The following is a 6,495-nucleotide window of genomic DNA, read 5'->3' as shown; positions in this document are numbered from 1 at the left end:
CTCATGTAAACCCTAGTGACTAGTTTATTATAAATAGGACCTTTTACTATTGTATTTGATATCTTTTGATCATCTTAGGATCTTAGGATCATCTTGGAACGCATTGTTCTTAGACCATGGGGGCTGGCCACACGGCCATGCCTGGACCTTCACTTATGTATTTTCATACGGTAGAGTTTCTACACTCCATAGATTAAGGTGTGGAGCTCTGCTGTTCCTCAAAGATTAATGCAAAGTACTACTGTTTTCTATTCAATTCATCTTATTTCGCTTCTAAGATATCCATTCGCACCCAAGAACGTGATGAAGGTGATGATTATGTGTGACGCTCATCACCATTCTCCCCTATGAACACGTGTCTGACAAACACTTCCGTTCTACATGAAATAAGCTAGAATGAATATCTCTTAGATCTCTTAATCAGAATCTTCGTGGCGTAAGCTAGAATGATGGCGGCATTCAAGAGAATCCGAAAAGTCTAAACCTTGTCTGTGGTATTCCGAGTAGGATTCAATGATTGAATGACTGTGACGAGCTTCAAACTCGCGATTGTTGGGCGTTAGTGACAGACGCAAAAGGAGGGTGAATCCTATTCCAGCATGATCGAGAATCGACAGATGAATAGCCGTGCCGTGACAGGGTGCGTGAGCATATTATTCACTGAGAGGAGGGGATGTAGCCACTGACAACGGTGATGCCCTTGCATAAAGCCAGCCATGGAAAGGAGTAAGACTGATTGGATGAAGATAGCAGGAAAGCAGAGGTTCAGAGGAACGAAAGCATCTCTATTCGCTTATCTAAAATTCCTACCAATGATTTACATAAGTATCTCTATCCCTATTCTATTATTTATTATTCGAAAACCATATTATCATTATATATCCGCCTGACTGAGATTTACAAGGTGACCATAGCTTGCTTCATACCAACAATCTCCGTGGGATTCGACCCTTACTCACGTAAGGTATTACTTGGACGACCCAGTGCACTTGCTGGTTAGTTGTATCGAAGTTGTGAACCATGGTATTGGCACCATGTTCTTGGCGCCATTGCCAGGGAAAGAAAGAGCCATGAATTTTACATAATTAAAGTGTAATCACGATTACGCGTACCAAGTTGCTCACATTGCCAGGGATTATTCGAGCCTGGACATCACAATTTCGTGCACCAAGTTTTTGGCGCCGTTGCCGGGGATTGTTTGAGTTTGGACAACTGACGGTTCATCTTGTTGCTCAGATTAGGTAATTTTCTTTTTGTTTTCTTTTCAAAAAAATTATTTTCAAAAATTTTTCAAAAATTTTCTCATCTGCTTTCGAAAAAATTAAAAATGTTTTCAAAAAATTTTTATTCAGAATTTTTAAGAATGAATTCTAGTGTTTCATGAAGCATGTGAAGCCTGGCTGGCTGTAAAGCCATGTCTAAATTTATTTGGACTGAGGCTTGCAATTTGTTATCAAGATCAATATACTCTGGTGTTAAATGCTGAAGCTTGGCTGGCCATTGGCCATGTCTAGTATTTTGGACTGGAGCCTTCATTGAAAGCTTGGCTGGCTAGTGAGCCATGTCTAATTCCTGGACTGAAGCTTTAGACTAACAATGCAAGATTCCTGGAATTCATGTTAAAAATTTTGGAATCCTTATTTTTTCTTTTTCATATAATTTTCGAAAAAAATCCAAAAAAAATTAATTCGAAAATCATAAAAATCAAAAATATTTTTCTGTTTCTTGTTTGAGTCTTGAGTCATGTTGTAAGTTTGGTGTCAATTGCATGTGCATCTTGCATTTTTCGAAAATTTCATGCATTCATAGTGTTCTTCATGATCTTCAAGTTGTTCTTGGTAAGTCTTCTTGTTTGATCTTGATGATTTTTTGTTTTGTGTCTTTTCATGTTTATCATATGCATTCTTGAATTTTTAGTGTCTAAGCATTAAAGAATTCTAAGTTTGGTGTCTTGCATGTTTTCTTTGCATTAAAAATTTTTCAAAATTGTGTCTATGATGTTCATCTTGACATTCATAGTGTTCTTGGTGTTCATCTTGACATTCATAGCATTCTTGCATGCATCACATGTTTTGATCTAAAAATTTCATGCATTGCATCATTTTAGTGTTTTTCTCTTGCATCATAAAAATTCAAAAATCAAAAAAACATCTTTCCCTTTTTCTCTCATCAAATTCGAAAATTTGGATTGACTTTTTCAAAAATTTTTAAAATCAAATTGTTTCTCATGAGTCAAATCAAATTTTCAATTTGAAAATCTTATCTTTTTCAAAATCTTTTTCAAAAATCAAATCTTTTTCAAAATTCTTAGTTATTTTCGAAAATTCCAAAAATATTTTTCAAAAATCTTTTTCTTATTTTTAGACCAAATTTTCGAAAATAACAATAACAATTAATGTTTTGATTCAAAAAATTTGAAGTTTGTTACTTGCTTGTTAAAAAAGATTCAAACTTTAAGTTCTAGAATCATATCTTGTGATTTCTTATGAATCAAGTCATTAATTGAGATTTTAAAAATCAAATCTTTTTCAAAAACTAATTTCTATCATATCTTTTCAAAAATATCTTCTTATCTTATCTTTTTCAAAATATGATTTCAAAATATCTTTTCTAACTTCCTAACTTCTCACCTTTTCAAAATTAGTTTCAACTAACTAACTAACTTTTTGTTTGTTTCTTAACTTTTTCAAAACTACCTAACTAACTCTCTCTCTCTAATTTTCGAAAATATCTCCCCCCTTTTTTCAAAAATTTCTTTTTAATTAACTAATTATTCTTTTTTTTTATTTTTGATTTTAAAAAAATTTTCGAAAAATACTAACAATTTTCAAAAACCATTTTCGAAAATCACTAACTCTTTTTCAAAAATATTTTTCGAAAATTCTCTCTCTCCCATCTTATTCTATTTATTCACTCATATCCTAACATCTCATCTCACATCTCTGCCATCCTCACAGTTGTGTTTCTTCCATTATATTACATTCTCTGTCTCCCCCTTTTCTTCTACTCACACAGAGATCCCTATACTGTGGTATAAAGGATCTCTATTATTATTATTTTTCTGTGCCCTCTTCTTTGTCATATGAGCAGGAGCAAGGATAAGAACATTCTTGTGGAAGCAGATCCAGAACCTGAAAAGACTCTGAAGAAAAAAAAAATTAAGAGAAGCTAAAATACAACAATTCAGAGATAACCTTTCAGAAATTTTCGAACAGGAAGAGGAGATGGCAGCCAAAAATAATAATAATGTAAGGAAGATGCTTGGTGACTTTACTGCACCTAATTCCAATTTACATGGAAGAAGCATCTCCATTCCTGCCATTGGAGCAAACAACTTTGAGCTGAAACCTCAATTAGTTTCTCTGATGCAGCAGAACTGCAAGTTTCATGGACTTCCATCTGAAGATCCTTTTCAGTTCTTAACTGAATTCTTGCAGATATGTGATACTGTTAAGACTAATGGAGTAGATCTTGAAGTCTACAGGCTCATGCTTTTCCCTTTTGCTGTAAGAGACAGAGCTAGATTATGGTTGGATTCTCAACCCAAAGACAGCCTGAACTCTTGAGATAAGCTGGTCACGGCTTTCTTAGCCAAGTACTTTCCTCCTCAAAAGCTGAGCAAGCTTAGAGCTGACGTTCAAACCTTCAGACAGAAAGAAGGTGAATCCCTCTATGAAGCTTGGGAAAGATACAAACAGTTGACCAAAAAGTGTCCTTCTGACATGCTTTCAGAATGAACCATCCTGGATATATTCTATGATGGTTTATCTGAGCTATCAAAGATGTCACTGGACACTTCTGCAGGTGGATCCATTCACCTAAAGAAAACGCCTGCAGAAGCTCAAGAACTCATTGACATGGTTGCTAATAACCAGTTCATGTACACTTCTGAAAGGAATCCTGTGAATAATGGGACGCCTATGAAGAAGGGAGTTCTTGAAGTTGATACTCTGAATGCCATATTGGCTCAGAATAAAATATTGACTCAGCAAGTCAATATGATCTCTCAGAGTCTGCATGGAATGCAAGCTGCATCCAACAGTACTCAAGAGGCATCTTCTGAAGAAGAAGCTTATGATCCTGAAAACCCTGCAATAGCAGAGGTAAATTACTTAGGTGAACCTTATGGAAACACCTATAACTCATCATGGAGAAATCATCCAAATTTCTCATGGAAGGATCAAAAGCCTCAACAAGGCTTTAATAATGGTGGAAGAAATAGGTTTAACAATAATAAACCTTTTCCATCATCCACTCAGCAACAGACAGAGAACTCTGAACAAAATGCTTCTAATTTAGCAAATCTAGTCTCTGATCTATCTAAGGCCACTGTGAGTTTCATGAATGAAACAAGGTCTTCCATTAGAAATTTGGAAGCACAAGTGGGCCAGCTGAGTAAAAGGATCACTGAAATCCCTCCTAGTACTCTCCCAAGCAATACAGAAGAGAATCCAAAAGAAGAGTGCAAGGCCATTGACATAAGCACCATGGCCGAACCTACAAGGGGAGTGGAGGACACAAATCCCAAGGAGGAAGACCTCCTGGGACGTCCAGTGACCAATAAGGAGCTTCCCTCTGAGGAACCAAAGGAATCTGAGACTCATCTAGAGACCATAGAGATTCTATTGAACCTCCTTATGCCCTTCATGAGCTCTGATGAGTATTCCTCTTCTGAAGAGAATGAGGATGTTACTGAAGAGCAAACTGCCAAGTTTCTTGGTGCAATCATGAAGCTGAACGCCAAATTATTTGGCATTGATACTTGGGAAGTTGAACCTCCCCTGTTCATCAATGAACTAAGTGATCTGGATCAACTGACATTGCCTCAGAAGAGACAGGATCCTGGAAAGTTCATAATACCCTGTACCATAGGCACCATGATCTTTAAGGCTCTGTGTGACCTTGGTTCAGGAATAAACCTCATGCCCCTCTCTGTAATAGAGAAACTGGGAATCTATGGGGTGCAAGCTGCTAAAATCTCATTAGAGATGGCAGACAGCTCTAGAAAACAGGCTTATAGACAAGTAGAGGACGTATTAGTAAAGGTTGAAGGCCTTTACATCCCTGCTGATTTCATAGTCCTGGATACTGGAACGGAAGAGGATGAATCCATCATCCTAGGAAGACCTTTCCTGGCCACAGCAAGAGCTGTGATTGATGTTGACAGAGGTGAAATAGTCCTTCAATGGAATAAGGACTCCCTTGTGTTTAAAACTCAAGGATCTCCCTCTGCAACCATGGAGAGGAAGCAGAAAAAGCTTCTCTCAAGGCAGAGTCAACCAGAGCCCCCACAGTCAAACTCTAAGTTTGGTGTTGGGAGGCCACAACCAAACTCTAAGTTTGGTGTTGAACTCCCATATCCAAACTCTAAGTTTGGTGTTAGAGAGTCTCAACAAAGCTCTGCACATCTGTGAGGCTCCATGAGAGCCCACTGTCAAGCTATTGACATTAAAGAAGCGCTTGTTGGGAGGCAACCCAATTTTTATTTATCTAACTATATTTTTCTTAGTTATATGTCTTTATAGGTTCATGATCATGTGGAGTCACAAAATAAACAAAAAAATCAAAAACGGAATCAAAAACAGTAGAAGAAAAATCACACCCTGGAGGAGCATCTGTCTGGTGTTCAAACGCCAGAACAGAGCATGGTTCTGGCGCTGAACGCCCAGAATGGGCAGCATCCTGGCGCTGAACGCCCAGAACAAGCATGGTTCTGGCGTTCAACGCCAGAAATGGCAGCAAATGGGCGTTGAACGCCCAAAATGGGCACCAACCTGGCGCTGAACGCCCAGAGTTGTGTGCAAGGGCATTTTACATGCCTAAATTGGTGCAGGGATGTAAATGCCTTGACACCTCAGGATCTGTGGACCCCACAGGATCATCTCAGGATCTGTGAACCCCACAGGATCCCCACCTACCTCATCATCTCTCTTTCCATTCATGATCATCCCTTCTGTTTTCCATTTACCACTCACATCCATACACCCACTACCTTCAAAATTCAACATCTCTCTCCCACCCAATCCCACCCATATGGCCGAATACACACTCCCATCCATCTCCTCCATATCTTCTTCTTATTCTTCTACTCTTTCTTCTTTTGCTCGAGGGCGAGCAACATTCTAAGTTTGGTGTGGTAAAAGCATAGCTTTTTTGTTTTTTTCCATAACCATTGATGGCACCTAAGGCCAGAGAAACCTATAGAAAGAGGAAAGGGAAGACAAAAGCTTCCATCAAGGGTCTATAGCTCAGTGGTAGAACATTTGACAGCAAATCAAGAGATCCCTGAGATACCTCAGGGGATACATTTTCTTCCACACAATTATTGGAAGCAACTAAGGGTGGAACATCAAGAGCACTCCATCATCCTTCATGAAATCAGAGAAGATCTAAAAGCAATGAAGGAGGAGCAACAAAGACAAGGAAGAGACATAGAAGAGCTCAAGGACATCATTGGTTCCTCAAGAAGGAAATGCCACCATTACTAAGGTGGAT

General features: G+C 38.2%; 1 non-coding gene across 1 annotated transcript; it reads right to left on the bottom strand.

Annotated features, from left to right (window-relative positions):
* Nucleotides 1-3,620: 3,620 nt before the first annotated feature.
* LOC112745647 (small nucleolar RNA R71) lies at nucleotides 3,621-3,728 on the bottom strand. Its single transcript, XR_003173564.1, has one exon. It is a non-coding gene; the product is annotated as a small nucleolar RNA R71 (small nucleolar RNA).
* Between the last annotated feature and the right edge of the window lie 2,767 nt (nucleotides 3,729-6,495).

The sequence above is a fragment of the Arachis hypogaea genome, chromosome 14 (assembly GCF_003086295.3).
Source record: "Arachis hypogaea cultivar Tifrunner chromosome 14, arahy.Tifrunner.gnm2.J5K5, whole genome shotgun sequence".
In the NCBI taxonomy this organism is placed as follows: domain Eukaryota; kingdom Viridiplantae; phylum Streptophyta; class Magnoliopsida; order Fabales; family Fabaceae; genus Arachis; species Arachis hypogaea.
Note: the sequence above shows the minus strand (reverse complement) of the source record. Positions and strands in the feature narration are given on the sequence as shown.